A 21,840-nucleotide genomic window follows, 5' to 3' on the forward strand; every position below is an offset into this window, starting at 1 on the left:
CACCCCAGTTCAGAATGGTTATAGCCTAAAATAAGAAAAGGAGCTTGGGAGAAAATGAGAATGAAGAGGTGATATCTTGAAGGAGCTGATAAAGACTTGGTGGAGTTTGGAGTTCTTTAAAGGCATTTGAAAGTCACAGAAGAGGCTTAAGTATGGGCGGTACTACTCTTGTACCCTAGGAAATCTCTCAGGATTATGGATTCAGAGTTGGGGTTGGGACAAAGAATGAGGTTAGGAAGTCATAGGCTATTTCACGAGTCCAGACAACAGATTGGTGTTAGAGTGGAGAAAGGGGATGATCAAAGTCTGCAGAGAAAGGTGTGGATTGGGGAAGCCTCATGGGAGAAGATCAAAGTGATTGATGATTCCCATGTTTCTGGGTTGACCCAGTGGTGCCAATGTTGGAAAAACAGTTTTGTTTTGCGGGGTGGAAAAGGGTGAAATTTGGGAATAGAAGACCTAATTTGAATAAAGTGATCACAGACATTTAAATGGACATGTCCAGGAGTAAGAGGGCAATATGGGTTTGGAGCTCAGAAAAGAAAAGTAGACTGGAAATACGGATTTGGAATTCACTGGCATAAAAATTGTAACTCTGAAACAATGACTGTAAAAGAATGAGCACGTGTGATCAGAATGGGCTCTGTCCTGGGTCCCAGGTATGGGCAAAGGAAAAGAATGTCAGAGGACCTTGGAAACAGATGTTTGAACACAAATCCCAACATCCACTGAGAAACTGTATAAGTGAGGGTCTCTAATGTCCACCAATTATTTGGCCCCATCACTTTCTTACATAATAGAAATTAGCATCTTTTGAATCTCAAATGTATGTCATACATGCCTAAAGGCATTTGAAAGTATTTCACATAAATTACCCCAGTTAAGCCTCACCATTACCTTGCCAAGTAGGTATCAATATTTCCATTTTAGATTTTTTTCATTGAGGTTTCACAGATGTTGAACTTTGTAAACTAGATTGCAGGAACTGTGTCTTACTCAACTAGAGATTTTTTATGAACCAATAATTGATTGTCTCATCCTCATGCCCCCAAATTCTCCCACAGTCTCCCCAGCCCTTAGGACAAAATTCAAACCTGACACACAGTTTACATGCCCTTCATGCTGTGCCCCAGCTTAGCTTTCCTGCCTTGATGGCCCCTATAGCCCCACACGCCCTAACCCAGTGGCTCCCCACATGACTTATAATCACAGCCTTGGGACTCATTTCCTGAGAATGTGATTCATTAAGTCTGGGTGGGGCCTATAAAAATGAGTCTTTGTAAAAGCTCTCTTGGTGAGTCTGAACTTGAGCCAGCGTTGGGAACACTGCTTTATGCATTAAGTCCTCCAGGTTTCATGCCCTTAAACCTGCTGCTTGCACATGTCTCCACACCTTTGCACATGTTGTTTTGACTCCCTTCTTGGTTTGGGAATTCCTACATATCTTCAGCTATCAACTGAGAAATCATTCTTCCTGGGACTCTCTCCTAAACTTCAAATCTGAGTCAACAAGAGGACATGCAAATTGTAATGCAACGTGTTTATTTTATTTATTTTTTGAAATGCTGGGGATTGAACCCAGGGCTTTGCTCATGGTTAGAAAAGTGCTCCACCACTGAACTATAGCCTCAGCACCCCCCCCCCAGTAACATTTTTAAATGAACTGAAACAAGGTTATAAAAGCAATGGATAAAAAACAAGTTAGAATCATGAAAATCCACAAATTAGGTGATTAGGACATGACTTAGGAGAAACAAAACTTCCACAAAGGAGGAATGAAAGAGAAATTCACCTTGGAAATGAAGAGTCAACTAGAAGCAACACAAGAATGCATGAACACATGATGTCTTTAAATAAACAGAAGATGTGAAAACTGCAAAGTAATGAAAAAAGAACTCACCAAATATTCAAGAGAACAAGCTGAGAAGATCTAACACACGTGTGTTTAGAGTCCCCAAGAAGGAAAACAAAACTATACAATGGAGAGGATTTTTAAACTATAATTCGAGACAACTCTCTCTTAAAGAAATATTGAGAGTATATTCAAAAGTCACCTTTGGTACCTGGGAAATTTTACTTGGAATGGGGTAACATGAAAATACATTCTAACACAACTGTTGGACTTTAATAAAAAAAAAAATAAATTAAAAAAAACCACTTTGGTTATTCAGGCAAAAAGACCAAGTCATTTGTAAGGAAAAATACATTATTTATTATTAGACTTTTCAGAAGCAATTTTTATGATAAATAAAAGAGAATAATACATCTAAATTACTGAACGAGAGAATATATTAATCAAAGTTCTCATATTGAGCCAATTTGACGTTCAGTGCATAAAGCTATTATAAACATGGAAGATTTGGGGAAGTGATGGCAACCTAAGTATGACCTGAGAAACCTACCTTTGAGAATGAATGTCAGACTTCCAAAAAGACTAGAAAGATATCAACAAAAGGACTGTGGGGCTTTTTTTATTGTTTTCTTTTCTTGTATTAATTGTACATATTGATCCTGTGTGATATTTCAACACATTCATATAGCATACACTAACCAAATTCAATCTCTCTTTATCCATACCCCACAAAAAACTTTCCAACTTTCCTTAATCACTTTTCTATATTCAGGTTGATTTTTTTTACTTTCACAGTTGAGAGAACGTGCAGTACTTGTCTCTATCTAGCTTATTTTCACCTAACATAAAGTCCTCCAGTTCAATTCATTTTGCTAGCTAGGATTTCATTCTTCATAACTAAATAATATTCCATTGTGTATCTATACCACATTTCTTTTACCCATTCATTGATGGGTATCTAAGTTGATTCCATATGTTAGCTATCATGAGTAGTGTCACAACAAAAAAGGCTATACACATATCTATTTGGTATGCTGATCTCATTTCCTTTGGATATGTCCAGAAGAGAGAGTACTGAGTCACATTGTAACTCTCTTTTTATGGAGGAACCTCCATACTGATCTCCATAATGGCTCTACTAATCTATATTCCCATCAACAGTCAATGAGAGTTCTTTTTTCCCACATCCTTGCCAACATTTGTAAATTTTTTTGTCTTTGTAATAATAACCATTCTAACTGAAGGTCAGAGTTAGGACCTTGAGTTTCTTAAAATTCCCTACTGATTTCATTTCCTTCAGGACTATCTCAATCCCCTTCTCAGGACTGATGTTTTAGTCAGCTTTTTCATTGCTGTGACCAAAAGACCTGATAAGAATAAGTTTAGAGGAGAAAATGTTTATTTGGGAGATCTTGATTTCGGAGGTTTCAGTCCTAGATAGTCATTCCCTGGGCCCTGAGGTGAGGTAGAACATCATGGCTGAAGGAGGTGGCAGAGGACAGCAGCTGAGGACGTGGTACTAGAAAGGAGAGAGAGAGAGAGAGAGAGAGAGAGAGAGAGAGAGAGAGAGAGAGAGAGAGAGCGCTAGCTGTGTTCCCCAAGAACAAAACATACACCCCAAAGGCACACCCCCAATAACCCACCTCCTCCACCCACACCCTACCTGCCTACAATTGCCACGCAGGTAATTCCTATCAGTGGATTAATTAGTGGATTAGGTGAAGGGTCTCATAACCCCATTATTTCACCTCTAAACTTACTGGCATTGTCTCACACACAAGCTTTTGAGGATACCTCATATTTAAACCACAACCATTGGTCACTCCTTCCCTCTATACTCTTACAGATGTTTTTCTCCAAAATCCATTTCCCCATTCTTCTTTGCTTGCCAAACCTTGATAATTGATTGTCTGCCTCATACCCACAGCATCAGGAGGGGTCCTCTGGACCCCAAGGCCCACCCCTATCACAGAAGTCCCACTCCACTTGCCAATTATTTGTTAAGGGTCCAGTTATAGCCAGTGAAATCTGAAATATTCTCTTATAGTCTTCCAAGAATGTTTTGTTAATTGTAAGGAATTATCACAGGTCACACTGAAAACTGCAAAAGGAAAAGAGACTGGGTCCTCGATGACACTGTTGAGTTTCTGGACCAACTAACCCCAAAGTCTGATTCTGACATTCACAGACAAAGGCATCTTTAGCTCTTTATTCATTGTATTTCAATGATTTTCTTATGGGTCCCTCCTCCATTCATTTGTCAGCTCTTCAAGAACAGAGGTACCTGTTCTCATTTTCTGATTCTCCCTTGGCAGATAGGCTCCTGCCTGCCACACAGTGGCCAGTCAATAACTGTTGAATTATGCAAACAGAAAAAGAGAACTACAAGTTTAAGACACTCAGACATAGTGATAAACACTAAAAAAGAATATTATCTCTACATGGTAGAAAATAAATTGGTAGGATCAGGTCACCAAGCCAAATTCCAAATCAGCCTTGCTTCTCTGGAGTCAGCCTCACAGAGCCTAATGAATTCCCGATTTGCCCATTTTGCTTTATCAGTAGAGACTAAGCCACAGCACTGGGGCTGTACTGGGAAAAGTGACAAAAGTGATCACATCTCCCTCTGATCCAAGAACTTCCTAAGGTGCATGGTATGAGATACAGGGAGCCAAAGTCTCCGTGAGATCATGGGCCTCGCTCACCAGCATCTCGAGCTTGCAATCAACAGGACAGAGAAATGTTAGACTCAAGAGCCTTCCCTCCAAAGTTCGTTTATTTGTTTTGAAGGTGTGATTTCTTTCTTTTCTCTTTTCCTTTTTGAGTTTAAACATTTTAAACATATGACGTCTTGCCGGCCGGGCCGCATAGTTTCTATGGAAAGGGAGACAGTATATTTGAGGATGGAAAAAATAATTACTCTGCCAAAACTGTCTTTCCCTAGCGCTAAACGACTGGGCAAATTCACCACATTTTCCACCTTCTCACATATCTTAAAAACTAGCCTTTGCCAGTTTCACCACTGGTACAATGCTGGTTATGCACAATTCAAATATTCGTCTATAACCGAAAAGGCCTTAGTAATAATAATAACTGCCTAATTTCTTGCAGTTAAAAACAGATTCCCATATGCATTAGTTTCAGGTGACCCTCACAAAACTGCCTCAAGGAGGCATGATATCCTCAATTTATAATCACAAAGGCTCAAGGTTCATGAGTAGTTAGCAACAAAACTAAATGTTAACCTAAGATTTCTTGAATTCTGTAGTATCTTTTCCCAATATGCTGTGTACTTAGCCTCGGAAGCCCTCACAGTGATACTGATCAGATTAAATCCAGTTTATCATCAGAAGAATATTCACAATTTGGGGGATTAATAATTCCCAAAAAAGATAAAGTTATGTTGCCAGTGACATTTCCTGAGACAAACAAAAACAGTCCCTGAAAAAGAGAATATGAAACAGCTTTTTAATACTATTAAAAATGGAATGATTAAATAAGTAGAAAAAGGTGTCAAGTTCAAACTAAAAAGAAAATCAAGTCGAATGCACAAATACGATAAAAAAATGTAAAATAGTCAAATACGGACATTTGGCTAAAATTCAACTAATAGGAAAATATTAAGACATTATTTACTGATTAATGAATAAAACAGAGAATACTGGGTGTTTTGGCACAGAGCAATTAAATTAATGGGTATGAAATTCTTTCTCTTGCCTCCAGCTAAAAGAACTGGCAGTTTTCTGATGAGGTGAGATATACATAATACAACTTTAAAGCACATACAAGGCAAGCGTAACATGACTTAAGACAAAAATTTTTAACCAGAAGAGCTATAAAAACACTGCTCTATGCCACATAGAGACCATATGATGCATAATATAGCATTTGAAAAAGATTTAAAAATAGCACACTGCATATAAAAATTTCAAAAATCCTACACTCACATTCGAATAGCATGTCAGAGAAACCAAAACTGAACAGGCAAATCTTGTCCTAAATGCATATTCAATAAATTAAGCCCTTTTAAAATTCTAAATACACTGTATATATACTCCAGGAGAACAGGGTTTGTTTGTGCTGCTCTATCACAATAACATCCTTGTTCTTTTCCCAGTGGTTAACAAACCCTAAAGTTTAAAAAACATTGATGAATTAGAATTACCTTATACTCTCAAATGTAATTTTTTCAAAAAATCAAAATTAGAATATCAGTTATAGTGCTTTTCCTTATAAGCTGAAGGAAATATAAATTAATTTCAGATAAAAGAAATGATATAATCCTTATAGTTCAGATTTACATAGGAAAAACATATTACGCTTTGAGGATAGTTTTATCCAATTGACTCTCAAGAAATATAAAGAACATAAATTGATACTTTCTTTTTTTCTACCTTCCTAACCTAGTACAAGAAAATTTTCTTAAATATCATAGGACAACTATAATTTTCCCACCTCCTATGTTTATTCTGCTTCAGATGCAATATTCTGTTAATGAGGAGGTCTAAATTGTGAGGAACCATTGTATAACCAGAGGCTTACAGAGTTAATTATGTGACATTCTTAACCAATGACGCATTTGAAAAAACTGTATAATAAGTACAAGGTGCTAAATGAAGGTAAGTCATATTATCATAAAGTAGCTATTATTTATAAGCTACATTTGTATATATTTGTGAGTATTTTTAAATCATATGAATATTTTTTATTTTTTTAAATGTATGTAAATATCTATATCTATTTAAATTTTCTCCTTGCTTACACTCAATAACCCACAGATTGAGATGAGTAAAGCAAAGTCCTGCCAGATTCAGACAGATGCTTCTGAAAAGTAAGTTTTATGGATTAGGCTAAGAATAACACTTGAAATAATAATTTTGACAGAATAAAAATTATCTATATGAAATATCATGCCGCAGAAACAAGAGATCTTCAAGAGATTGCTTTCCAAAAGTTTACTTCTTGGATCAGTTATACCACATTTTTCTATAAATATGTGGTTAGCATGCCAATTCAGCATGTGAGAGTCTATTTAACTCAAAATGAATGTGAAGTATCAATTAAGTTAATCGTAAAAGTTAATCCTTATCTTCATGATGTGACATTACTCACAAGTCTGTGGGGAGGAAGAAAGTAGAGCTGTATGTGATTGAAAGTAAGTTATTGTCAATTTCAGCTAGAATACTGTAACTTTAGGATAATATATACAATTCCCCTTAGTAACCACAACAGAAAAGCACAAAAGAGGGGCTGGGGTTGTGGCTCAGCGGTAGAGCACTCGCCTCGCATGTGCAAGACCCTGGGTTCGATCCTCAGCACTACATAAAAATAAATAAATAAAATAAAGGTATCGTGTCCAACTACAACTAAAAAATAAATATTAAAAAAAAAGTACAAAAGAAAATGAGAAGGAAATCAAAGTGTCACTGTAAAAAATCAAGGACCCACAAAGGAAAGAAGTAATAAAGGAAATGAGGGATAGAAAAGCAAGAAAACACAGAAAACAACAAAATAGCAAAAGTAAGTGCTTCAGTATTAATAATTATTTAAATGTAAACGGAACAAACTCCCAATCAAAAGGCAGACTAACAAAATGCATTGAAAGACAGGATCTAACAATATGCTGTCTAAGGTATTTACCTGATATTAGGAACATGCATAGGTTGAAAAAAGACAGTTCATGCAAATAGTAATCTAAAGAAAGCAGGGATGGCTGTACTGTTAACATACAAGGTCAGGGATGGCTGTACTGTTAACATACAAGGTAGACTAGTCTGTAAGCCATAAATAGTTATAAGAGACGGAAGAGGACAGAAGGGTCAATTCAACAAAATATAATAATTACATCGGAGCTCCAAAATAGATGAAGCAAACAGCAACACAATTGAAGGGAGAAACCCACAGCTTTGAAATCCTACTTTCATTTATGAATTAAAAGAAAGAAGGTAAAAATGGAAAACAGAGGACTTGAACAACACTGAAGACCAACTGGACCTAACAGACATATACAAAACACGCTGCAACAGCAGACTACTTAGTTTTCTCAAATGCATACTGAACATCCTCCAGGATAAACCATGTATTAGTAAACAAAACAAGCCTTAAATTTTTTGAAAAGATTGAATTCATATAAAGTATCTTTTCAAAACACAGTGAAATGAAACTGGGAATCTACAGCAGAAGGACAATTGAAAAATTCACAAATAAGTGGAAATTCAAAAACACATTTGTAAACCATCAATGAATCAAGGCAGTAATTACAAATAAATAGAAAAACAATAAAGAAAAGCAATGAAAATAAAAGTTGGTTATTCCAATAGATTTATAAATTAAGAAACTTTCAGCTAGATTGACTTGGATAAAAAAATAAGAAATTATTAAAATCAGTAATGAAAAAAGGCATATTAAAACCAATTTAACAGAAATAAAGGAATTATATGTGCAAATAATTATATGCCAACAAATTGGATATCCTAGATAAAAATGGAAAGATTTCTAAAAACATACAATCGAGCAAAACTTAATCTTTAAAAAAAAATAAAAATAAAACCTTAACAGACCTATATTGACTAGGAAGACTGAAACAGTAATTAAAAACTTCCCAATAATGTAAAGCTCAGGAAAGATTTCACTGATGAACTCTACCAAACATTCAAAAACGAATTGAGAACTGGGCGAAGTGGCACAGGCCTGTAATCCCAGCACCTCAGGAGGCTGAGGCAGGAGGATCGCAAATTTAAAGCCAGTCTCAGCAATTTAGTGAGGTTCTCAGCCACTCAGCGAGACCCTGTCTCTAATAAAATTTTTTTGAAAAGGGCTGGGAATGTGGATCAATGGTTAAGTACCCCTGGGTGGTTCAATCCCCAGTACCCCCCCCCCAAAAAAGTTAAGATTCATTCCTCTTGAACTCTTCCCAAAAATTGGAGAGAAGAGAACTCATTGTATAAGGTTAGCAATATTCCAATACTAAAGCTGAAGATGCTTAGAACAAAAACTCAAGAAATACCAACATATAGACCAAACATCTCTTACGATACTGATATAAAAAATCTCTAATAAGAGCTGGGGCTGGAGCTCAGTGGCAAAGCGCTGCCTAGCATGTGTGAGGCACTGGGTTCCATCCTCAGCACCACATAAAAATAAATAAAGAAATAAATAAAGGTATTGTGTCCACCTACAACAAAAAAAAATATTTTTTAAAATCTCCAATAAAATACTAACATACCGAGGTCAATAGCATATTAAAAGACTTATAATACCACAGTATAGTATAGTACAATTTAGTCCTAGAATACAAGGATAGTTCGATATATTAAAGTCAATCTATAAGCCACGTTAGCAAAATAAAAACCCCATCATCAGATCAATTAGGGCACAAAAGGCATTTGACAAAATTCAATACCATTTGTGATTGAGAAACATCTCAATAAACTAGATATAGAAGAAAACTATCTCAAAATAATAAAAGCCACATAGGAAAAACGCAACAGTTGACATAGTCAATGATGAAAGACTGAAAGCTTTTCCGCTTAAAGATCAGGAGCAAGGCAGGGATATGCAGTTTTAGCAATTCTATTCAACACAGTACTGGAAGTTCTAAGTCAGAAGAATAAGGCAAGAAAAAGAAATTAAAAATCTCCAAAGTGGAAAGAAAGAAGTAAAATTACCTTTGTTCAGAAATGATAAGATCTTATATGTAGAAAAAACTAAAGATGGTGTTAGACCTGATAAATAAATTCAGCAAAGTTGCAGGATAAAAAAATCATCATGCAAATATCAGTTGCATTTCTATATACTAACAGTGAGCAATCTGAAACAAAACAAAAATAACTTCTTTTATCATTGTATCAAAAATAATAAAACTTAACAAAGGAGGCAAAAACGTCCTGCATTTATGGACTAGAAGACTTAATACTGTTAAAATGTCAGTCACACCTGAGCTGATCTACAGATACTATGTATTATCAATGACTATTTTTGCAAAAATAGATAAATCCTTTCTAAAATTCATATGTAATCTCCAGGGGATCTTGAAAAAGAAAAAAAAATTGTAGATTTCACACTTCCTGATGTCAAAATTTACTATAAAGCTACAGTAATCAAAACAATGTGATCCTGGTGTAATGCAACAAAATAGAGATGTATATAAACCTTCCTGTATTTTGTCTGTTTCAGCAAGAGAATCAAGACCATCTAATGGGGAAAGGACAGTCTTTTAAACAAATGGTGCTGAGAACCTGCAAAAAGAATGAAGTAGGACCCCCCCACACTGTATACCATACACAAAACATGAACTCAAATGGACTAAAGTCCCAAACAGAAGACCCCCAATTATAGATCCTGGAAGGAAAAAATCCAAAGCACAATGTAGTCAAAATTCTGAGTTTGGTACGTTTAGATCCAAAAGCGGTCACAAGGTCCTTAGTTCAGATTTTATAGGAGAAAATAATAAAAAGACTTCCAGATAGGAGACCCAAATCTTGCTCACTTCTTGAACACAGATGTACAAAAGGGATTCCATATTCATAAAAGAAGGTGGACAAACATTAGGCTGCCATGGCTGTTTCTAAGATGAATTTGTGCCTGCAGAGAGAGTGATGAACCAACCTGGTGGCCAGACACTAAGCCAGGGACAGAGGAGAATTAGAGCTATTGCCAGGACAGAGAATTATTGGGTAGAGAAGCAAACTTGCCAGAGAACAGTCTTTGGAAGAAAACAGCCATGCTTTTGACAAACCCAGCATAGCAATTTGAATCTAGATAATTCCAGAATACAAAGATAATCTCTGCGAGTGATTTTCTAACACAAGAATTTTGAGTTATGGGGCTGGGGTTATGGCTCAGTGGTAGAGTGCTTGCCTCACATGTGTGAGGCACTGGGTTCAATTCTCAGCACCACATATAAATAAATGAATAAAATAAAAGTCCATCAACAACCAAAAAATAAAAAAGGACAGGTAGAAATAAAAAATATTTAAAAAAAAAAAAAGAATTTTGAGTTATTAGAAAACTTGAGGCCATGTTGGAAAACAGAAAGGGTCCACCTGGTGTCCCCACTCTGAGTCTTACAATCTTGTGTATTCTGTGTTGGCAGTGTTGAAGTTCCACAACCCCAAAGGTCTCATGGCATCCTAGCTTCCCAATCTTGCATTCCCTGCAGTCCCACATTTTGGTGTGTGGTCCTTTGTCCCACTGTTCCATGTTCCGACCCTGCAGTCCCAGTGTCCCAAAGTCAGGTTTCATGGATGGTCACTCCCACGCTCTCCGATTCTAGTCCTGTGCTCTCAAAGTCTGCCGAGGACTGCAGTCTTACAAAGATGTACTCTCACTGTCTAGCCACCCTGAGGCCTCAAAATATCCAGATCTTGCAATTTTGTAATTTTCAGATATAGCAATCTCTTCGTACTTGGTCTCAAGACCTGCTAGAGGCAAGACTTGGTTTCACCTATAAAGTGTTTGAAGTCAGAGGTGACCTGAGTTTAGTCAGAAGTTCAACCAAGGTTCCACCAAATTCAACTTTGATAAGACCAAAAGATAAGCCTCAAAGCCACTCAGATAATTGAAATTGAGCTGAGTACCAAAAAGTGATAAACTTGGGCTTCTGGAATGTGATTTCTAAGGTCTTGATAGATGAAAAAGCAGTAATCCTGCTTCCAACAAATTCAATTTTTTATTTCATCAAATTGGTTAACCCCTGATTCCTGCTGTCCAAGGAAGGAAAGAATGCTCCTTCTATTTTAAAAATCTATATACATAACATACTCACATACAATGGCACTTTTAAAACATATGCATTTTAATATATGCAATGACCAGCATACAAAAACAATTTTTAAACCAACAAGGAATGCAAAGAAGCACATGGAATCAGAGACTAAGGAGAGAAAAAGAGAATGTGGAAGGAAAAACTTTTAAAATAATGACCCAAATATTTTCCAAAATTGAACCAAAAGAGCAACCAAAAAATTCAGAGAAATCTCTGAGAACCACAGAGTAAGTATTAAAGCACACACACACACACACACACACACACACACACACGTTAAAATTAGTTGCCGAAAACTAAGAATTAAAAAGTCTAAAATAAGCCAAAGAGGAAAGTCATAAGGAAACAAAGAGGATCAAAGATAAAAATGACAGCTATTTCTTATCAGAAACAGAGAAGGGTAGAAAACAGCAAAACAACACTTTTGAAGTGCTAAAATAGAGAATAAGTCCAAATATGAATTTGAGTAAGGTTTATGGAAGTTAGAATCAATGTATTCCCACCTTTTAGAAATGATTGGGAATGTGGAAAATCATTTAGTAAATTCTAAAATAGAACCCTATACGAGAAAGGGGTAATATGGGTCTTATGAGAGTGGAGAAACTCACTGAAGCAGTGGGGGTTGGGGGAGCAAGTTTACTAGAGAAAGTTACCTTGACCAATTTGAGATTGTGATCCTGAGATCTTAATGATGGTAGTCAAGTCAAATGACATGATTTTCCCCAGTGACAGTCACCTGCTAGAGGATAGATAGTTCTTGGGGAAGACAGATGTGTTCCTCCATGCAGGGTTGAGACTTTGTCAGGCAGGTACAGTGAACAGAAAGAGGGTGCACTGACTTGCTGGTATTTGGAAAGGAGCGAATGATAGATGGTGGACTCTAATGTGCAAAAGGAAAGAAATGAACATAGAAGGCCTGGTACTGGGTTGCCTCATGCTTCACTCTTCCTGCTCAGGACTGCCTTGGCTATTCTGGGTCTCTTATTTTTCCAAATGAATTTCATGATTGCTTTTTCTAGTTCTATGAAGAATGTCATTGGGATTTTAATAGGAATTTCATTAAATCTGTAGAGCAGTTTTGGTAGTATGGCCACTTTGACTATATTAATTATACCAATCCAAGAGCATGGAAGATCTTTCCGTCTTCTGAGGTCTTCTTCCATTTCTTTCTTTAGTGTTCTGTAGTTTTCATTGCAGAGGTTTTTCACCTATTTAGATTGATTTTTAAAAATGTTCATCGTCTCTAGCAATTAGAGAAATGTGAATCAAAACTACTTTAAGATTTCATCTCACTCCAGGCAGAATGGTAGTTATCAAGAACACAAGTAATAAAAAGTATTAGTGAGGATGTGGGGAAAAAGGTTCACTCATATATTGCTAGTGGGACAGCAAATTGGTGGAATCACTATGGAAAGCAGTATGGAGATACCTCAGAAAACTTGGAATGGATCCACCATTTGATCCAGCTATCCCACTCCTCGGTTTATACCCAAAAGACTTAAAATCAGCATACTACAGTAACACAGCCACATCAATGTTTACAGCAGCTCAATTCACAAAGCTAAACTACGGAACCAACCTAGATACTCTTCAACAGATGAATGGATAAAGAAAATGTGGTACATATACACAATGGAATATTACTTAGCCTTAAATAAGAATGACATTATAGCATTTGCAGGGGAATGGATGGAGCTAGAGAATAACATGCTAAGTGAAATAATCCAATCCCAAAAAAACAAAGCCGAATGTTTTCTCTGATAAGTGGATGCTGATCCATAGTGGGTAAGCGCTATAGGGAAGAATGAAGAAACTTTGGTTTGTGTAGAGGGGAATAAGGGGAGGGTTGGGGTTGTGGGGATGGGAAGGTCAGTAGAATGAGACAGACATTATTACCCTGTATACATGTATGATCACACTACTGGAATGACTCTGCACCATGTACAGAGAAATGAGAAGTTATGTTCCATTTGTGTTTAATATGTCAAAATGCATTCTACTGTAAAATAAATTTTGAAAAAAGATTAAAATAAAAAAGAAATGAACACAGGAGAGGTGAATGGCTGGAGAACACAATGGAGTCAATGGATGGGGATGTGGTGGGTCAAAGTGCAATGGGAGTTTTTAGTCCAGTGAGCTGAAAGGATAGGCTACTTGCGGTCCCAGTCAGATGTCTGAATCAATGTGTTTTGACATGGCACCATTTTTGATGGTGACAAAGTGCAATGTGAAATTCTAGGTGTTTGGGGCTGTTGGGGATGCAAAAGATCATATAATTAATTTAATACAGTAACAGGGTTGTAAGGCCTCATAGATAGCACAGCATAGATACACAATTTTGTGCATGTGGTACCTATTTAGAATAGCCTATACCTTTAGCCTCACTTTCAATTCTACTTCTTCCTAGACTAACACCCCACATTGTAGCTGTTTGTCAGGACAGACTGAGAAGCAAGGCATGTGTGTGGAAATCCAGTGAAATCAACAGACAGGACTTGCAGCTAGTGGCACTTCCAGGTGTGCTCTGAAGATAGTTTTTTAACACCCTCATGTTTTGGTCCTTCATGTCCCTATTTGAAATCTGGTATACAAAAAAAAAAAAAGTTTACACTATAATTTGTTACCTTCCTCTTAGGATTTTAGGAACTGGAGACCAAACGAGGAGCATATTATTTGGTAACTTAAAAATGGTGGCAGGCTTCAAACAGCCAGGCAGAACATAAGCACGGATCACATTTTAAAGAGGTTTTAGGTTGTTGTTTTTTAAAAACTATGTTGATTCTCTGGCACAGTGTTGGGCAGCTATACATTCTATGGCCTAATCATGGGCTAATCGAAGCTCATAAACTGTGTTTACAGCGGTGTTCTCAGTATGAAACTAAACCCCCACACAAGCCTTCTCCAGGTTCTCTTTGGCTCCCTGATTGGGCATGGCTCATTGGGCAGCTGAAGTTAAACAGAGAGTGATGTCAAATTCCTATCCTGTTTGATCAGCTGGGTTCTGTCACACCTGTGGTCAGGAAGTTGGCCTCATCCATACTCAGTGCTCAACATTCCTGGCTAGAATTGCCCGAGCATGTATTCTAACCTCACAGAAATTAACTACTTCTCTACTCTTTGGGGGAAATCATTCTTATATTTCTCTAATTAACTTCTCTATTTGGAGCAGATCCTTATGTCACTGGTTTTGGAGATTTATTTTTCCTCCAAGAACAAATTCAAAACCAGACATTGTTTTCTAAACAAGTAGCAAACTTAAATTTAAGACAATTATAGAGCCAAATAATCACACAGAAAGAACTATTACTGATTTGAAAGACAGATTGAGTTTTTTTCCTAATTCTACAACTGACTTATACATTCAGAGTACTTATCCTAAAATAAGAATAGCCATTTCCTATATAATTCCTAAGAAATTAGTATTTATAAATTAATATGAAATATATAATTCATAAGCAATATGAATTCCTAAGTAATATGAATTAATTATAGCACTCTGTATTAAAGGGCAAATATAAATGTTTGCTTTTTGCTTCATAAAAATTTTTTAAAACTTGTTAAGTGGAAAGAAACTGAATTACAGAAATACTGTGAATATTATTTAGTGACGTTCACACAAAAAAAAGGTAGTTTAAGAAATATACATATTTCTTACAAACGTTGGCAAAGGCCATAAAAGTGATTGTATGTGATGTGACACAATTACACATTCTTTACTCGAGCGCATTCTACTTTTCAATATCCTATTGCTTGTGGAACACAAATTTGAGTTGACTTTCTGCAGCCACGGTTTTGCTTCTTAAGAACAAAGAATTTAATACATGGGTTTTTGCCAGATTCGGTTTTTGCATTCCTTACATCACAACTTCCTAATACTGAACACCTGTTCAGCTGCCGGTTTTTTCCAAAAATGTGTTTGATCATTCAGCTTGAAAGCAACAGCTTTTTACTTCCATTTACAAAACTCTCACATTTTGTTGTGTGTGTGTTTTTTTTTTTAACAAAGCAGTTATTAGCCTGAAGCCAGGCTTGCAGCTCATGAAATGTACCAAATAACATCACTACTGAGGTCAAATCTTAGGATCTCTGTTTTTAGTGACCATACTTGGAAAAAGCAAAACATAAAAAATAAAATTTCCCCAAAGCCTAATAGGTGTTTTCCAACCTTAAGCAGTAAACTTTTAAATAAATATCCTTAGGAAAATACACAGTGAATCTTTTGTAATTAGGTCACTTTAGTTGACCTTCTGTTCTTCAGTACTTGGTAGACCCAAGAACACTGAGCCGCTCTCTAACTAAAGAGGCTTATTTCCTGCCTTAAATATTCTTTCAAGGGGTAAGATAGACTCACATTTCACGCTCTGATTTTCCAATCACGTAAGGAATGGACAGGTAATTATTAAGCTGGAAAAACATCTTTTTCATCTAGTATGTTTATCCCTAAGTAAACAAAAACTATAAGATACTTTTCCAAAATGAAGGGAAAGTTTTTGAAATTTCTAATTAAGACACTGGTCTACTACTGAAAGATCAATATTTCTCATTAAAAAAAAAATCACATAACATTTGTTTTATGCAAACTAATAACAAAACAGTTACAATGCAAACACAATGCCAACTTTCATCGTGAATCATCGTCTCAATTACCCTGTAAATTCATTACTGAAATCTTTGATTCTGGTATCTTGTTGTCTGTCTTCTTCCCTGATAAGTAACTTCAAATATTTCCCAACAAGAAGAGATGTAAAACATTCACTAGAAGCAATTTCCACATCTCATTTTCTTAACAGCTAGATCTGAAAATGTGTTCTAATGTATATGCTGTTAACAATATGAAAAATGGATAACATCTGTTTCCAACAGTTGACATTTCACCATATCCACACCACATGGGCACATGTGTATAGTGTGCTTGGGTTTCATGATGCCTGACAGACGTGGCAGGGACCCTGAAGTAGCAATAACTTAGCTGAAGGTGAGGCTTGTGCTTTCTTCGCATTTGTGTCACTCTCAGCTGTAACAAGCAATGGCTGGTTTCTGCAGCATTATTGTCAGGGCCATTAAGCCAAAAAAAGAAAAAAGTTACCTATTTCCAATTGATGTCAAATCCTATGATTCATAAGTTAACATATTGAAAACTACTTGCAAAAGCATCTTATGTGAAAAAACATGGAAAGGCTTCCTTGCAAAAGGTGATCTTCCCTGGAGAGCTGAGTCATTGATTTTACCTAAATGGGGAAGGGCTGAGGATGAAGATGAAGAATGGGCCCAAATCTCGGCCAAGATCTCCTCTAGTTCCATTGTTTTACTGCAAGCTAGGTGTGCCCTGACATATTCAAAAACCATTTCCTGCCCCTACTCTTCCTCAGGATTTGTGATCTCTAATCCAAAATGCACTTGATTCTGAAATGCACTATTAGTTTATGTATAATCAAGAAAAAGAAAACACTAACCACTGACTTTTGACATTATAAATCATATTCCTAGGGAACTATGTTCAAATTTTTACCAATGAGACAGAGGTAACTTTATTTTCCCTATATGAAAGAACATTCTAGAAAGACTCCAATGAATTTTTGTTTCCTTTAACCTCACTCTGTATTTTAAAACTGGAAACTTAATTGCATAAGTAATATTGCCATAAAAAAAATACTAGATGGCCAAAGAAAATTAGACAGTGATAACTAATACAGAGAATCAGATACTCATTGTTAAGGAGAAAAAAAAATGCTAGCTGTTAATAGTGGTTATCTCCAAGTCCTGAAATTTAAAAATAATATTTTTCCTCTACTTAACTTTCTAAAATTAACATAATGAACATATAACCATACACAATTTTATTTAATTCTTGAGATATACAACTCTTTTTAACAGTTGCCTTACCAAAACAAAACTCATCATTGCTTTTTTTAAATTTAGATTTAGGCACCAAAACAATACCCACTAACCATAGTCGGCCACTTAAACTTTAATTAAAATTTAAGACAACTATAGATTCATTTCTTCATCTCAAATGCTCAACAGCCATAGGTGGCTAGTAGTACCCATATTTGAGCAGTACATTTTCATTGTCATAGTTTTATTAGCTCAAGCTTTCTTAGACCATGGTTTGACTGGAATCTGTATAAATAATAAGATGCTATCTAATTTAAATATTATAAATTGCTTTCTTTCCTCTTGCCTTTCTGAGCAAATGATCTATTTCAAGCTCTAACCCTAACATATCCTTCTGCATTAGGAAAATGAGTTTGTATAGAAAGATACAAGGAAGGGCCTGGGGTTAGCTCAGTGGTAGAGCCTAGCATGCCTCAGGGCATGGATTCCATCCCCCCCCAATGCAAAAGAAAAGAAAAAAATGCTGGCCTGGAGGCTTATGACTATAATCCCAGCTACTCAGAGAATGAGACAAGAAGAACACAAATTTGAGGCCAGCCTCAGTGAATTAGAAAGACCCTGTCTCAAAATGAAAAATAGAAAGGAATGGGGATTAGTGCCTTGGACTCAATCCCTAGAACCAATCAATAAATAAACAAATAACTAAATAAATGAAAATATGTAAGGGGGAAGGCCAATGTAATATTCAGTTTATGACCCTGAAAAATAGGATTGAGATTCTCAAAAGATTAGATCCTTATAAATCAGGCTACTTTCTTGAGGAAAGATGTGTAAATTTCCCATTCTCGTACTTCAAAGGCCAGACCTGGTACATGAGACTAATCAATGGTCTTTAAAATTTGTGCTCACATATCCCAGTATATTTCTGAAAAGTTGCGTATATTTCTTATTCATTTGAAATTGACATCTAAAACTGCTTTCATCATAAATTGAGTCATAAAATATAAATGTTCTGATAGTTATATATACCTTCAAATTTTTGATTCTGCATATTTAGTTAATTTAATTTATGAGAAAGTCCTCCATGTTACCCAATCAGAAAAAACAGTCCTTATTGTTGAAATAATCAGCCAAATTAATAACTGACTTCAAGTTTTTTTATTTACATAGGGTTATTAATGCAGATAAATTCTTTTGATAACTATCTCATATCTGAATTCAAAATTAAAGGTAGAAAAAGGGAAGAAAGGAAAGGAAAAAAAGAGGGATGGGGAGGGAGGAGGGGAGGGGAGTGGAAGACTGGGTCCTGTTTAAGGTCTAACTTTAGTTCAGTTTCAGTTGCTGGCATAGAAGATAAGCCTGATATTCAAGATTGGAAGCCTGCACAGGAATAATGAATGTGATAAAAAAGTAGATATGGAGAAAATCCATGAGATAAGACACAATTTATACAAAGTAACAGTACTAAGTAGAAATGGTTACTATACAAAATAGCATCTCATCAATATATTAAATTCTATATTTAAACTGATACTTTCAATGATGATTGAGAAATAACTAGTATCTATAACACTTTTTTTTCTGGGAAAGGAAAAGGCCCTTAGCATGCTTTTACCTATGACTTCTGAACTACTACAAGTTACTATCTACTACTTCCTAACCACTACAAGTTACTACCTAACTACCTAACTTGTAGTTTTAATTCTCTGGTAGTTTGAAGTCAGATTGTTACTGTGGTAATGCTATCAGCATTAATTCTATTTTATGCCACTACCTTGAAAGGAATTCTGTCTTAATAATGTAATGAAACTTAAAAGCCATATTATCAACATCAATTCATATTTAACTGAAATCATGTATTTGTTCATTATTGTTTCTTATAACTCACATTATTCTCTTTCATAAAATCTTTTATTTTTTTAGTTTTTGGTACCAGGGATTAATTCAACCACTGAGCCAAATTTCCAGGACACCCCCCCAACCCCTTTTAATTTTTTATTTTGAGGCAGGGTCTCACTAAGTTATTTAGGACCTCACTAAATTCAGTTGCTGAGACTAGCTTTGAACTTATGATCACTCCTCCCTTAGTCTTCTGAGCCACTGGGATTATAGGCTTGAGCCATTGAGCCCAGCTAAAATCTTTATGTTGCTGAAAAATATTCTAAAATAAAAACTATTTTTCTTTTCCAGAAAAGATTCATCAGGGATAAACTTTCTGAATTCTGCCATTTCTAAAAGAAAAAAAAAAAGTCTATTCTTCCTCACTCTCTACTGTCACTCAAAAGCTAGTTTTGAAGGATATAAAATTCCAAGATAAAAAAGTACTTTCCTCTAAAGACATAAAAAACTATGTTTTTTTCTAAAAATATTTTTTTGATTACACATGGACACAATATCTTTATTTTGTTTATTCATTTTTATGTGGTACTGAGAATTGAACCCAGTGCCTCACATGTGAGAGGCAAGCTCTCTGCCACTGAGCCACAAATCCCAGCCCAGCTATGTTCTTACTAGTAAATTCTTTCAGAATTTATTGTGGATGATGTTAAGTCTAATGCCAATGTGATGTGATTTTTGTTCTTTTATAACTTTTTTTCTTTTATTTCTGAAACACCAAGTTTAAATGTATGTATAGGTATGAAAATTTTTGTTTGCTTGTTTTCCTGCTTTGCAAAAAGTGAATCTTTCAAATCTGAAAACTAGAATCTTTCTTTAGAAATTCAGTTTATAGAACCTTCTTCTACAATAAAAAAATAACTATTTCTTCTCAATTACTCTTTTTTATTATTATTATTGTTTAATGTATTTTTGTGTGTTATTTTTGTTTCATTTTTACTTTATATTCTTATTTTTTATTAGACTATATCTTCCAGATAAATATTTAGCCATTTTGATCATAGTTTTACTCTTTTCTACTATATTTATTGTTTTGCCAAATAATTTAGATTTCAAAAAAACCTTTCTCTGTATTTCTTTTTTATAACCACCTATTTGGAGTATTCTTGGATTATTCTTTTCAAGAATATTAATTTTTAAAAAATTAATTTAAAATAAATTTTAATGGTACATTCTGTTCCTTTCTGTACATCCAGTTTCCTCTGAAGTTAGTTCTGCTTATTAATCTTGGTTTGTCTTTTTTAAATTATTATTACAGCATGATAGTTATACACAGTAGTTGGATTCATTTTGACAAAATCATACATGCAAGGAATTTGATTTCAATCCCCATTTCCCCCATGTGGTTTTTTCTCTTTAATATCATTTCTTAAATATATGGTGTTCCTTTATTGTCATATTTATTAATGAAGGACTGAGCTGATATGGAAAGTAACCAATAGGGATTATTCTTCAAATATGTATATTGATCTTCACCCAATAGACTTCTTTCTTGCTCCCTAAATAATATAATTTAAATTTTATATTTAAAACTGTCTTTGAACTTTCAAAGGAATCATATTGTATACTTATTCTGCAACTTGTTATTTCTTATTTATTTACTTACATTATTTTTTTGTGGTGCTAGGAATTGAACCCACAGCCTTGTGCATGCAGGGCAAATGCTTTACTACTGAGCTACATCCCCAGCACTAGCTTAATATTTTTTGTGAGATTTATCAATATCAACGAATATATTAATTAAGTTCATTTTTAATTGCTTCATTATATGATATGGTATAAATAGACTACTATCTTATTGTTCATTTCTTATAGATGGACATTTGAGATCATTTTAATTGTTTGCTGTGATAAACAATGGTTCCATTAATGAACTTGTAATAAGTCCCCTCTTTCCTAGTATATATCACAATTCACTTTTCACAAATGGTTACATTTAGGATACTATTTCGAATCATGTTAAATTTACTAAAGAAATAAAATCCTTTAGATAAACGTATTCAACAGAAAGAAATAGCATTGGCAACAAGGACTTCAAGAGAAATCTCTAAACTGATAGAATGTTGCTAAAGAGAGACAAGCTGAAAAGATATCTTCAAAAGAAAAAAAAACAATTTACAAGTGAAGAACTAAAACAGACATCAGAAACTTCTGATTCAGTTGTTAATGACAGATAAGAAAAGTGAGTGAGGCACAGTAAAATTATGTAACCTCTTCAAGGTAAAGCAGACCTGACTGCGCTTTCACTGCTGGCTAAAGCTACCATAAAAGAAGTCAAGCTTCCCACCATGCTTGCCCTTCTCTGTAAGTAGCAGGTAAATGCAGATAATTTTCTTATTATCCAAGAATTAAGAACTTCAGTCTGTCTTTCTTCTGATTTACAGGGTATTTGTTTCAATTGCACACATCAAGTAGAACTTTGTAAGCACTGCATCAGACACTAGTTTTATTTGGCATTTTGAAACTGACCAGAAGAAGGCATTGCTCAAAA

General features: G+C 35.1%; 1 protein-coding gene across 1 annotated transcript in view; it reads right to left on the minus strand.

The window, feature by feature from the left end:
• Odad2 (outer dynein arm docking complex subunit 2) overlaps positions 1-21,840 on the minus strand; it is a 167,820-nt gene that overhangs the window by 63,697 nt on the left and 82,283 nt on the right. The window lies entirely within an intron of this gene.

This window comes from Marmota monax, unplaced genomic scaffold (genome assembly GCF_021218885.2).
Source record: "Marmota monax isolate L192 unplaced genomic scaffold, Marmota_monax_Labrador192_F-V1.1 WCK01_AAM20220418_F8-fsc00066, whole genome shotgun sequence".
NCBI classification, from domain to species: domain Eukaryota; kingdom Metazoa; phylum Chordata; class Mammalia; order Rodentia; family Sciuridae; genus Marmota; species Marmota monax.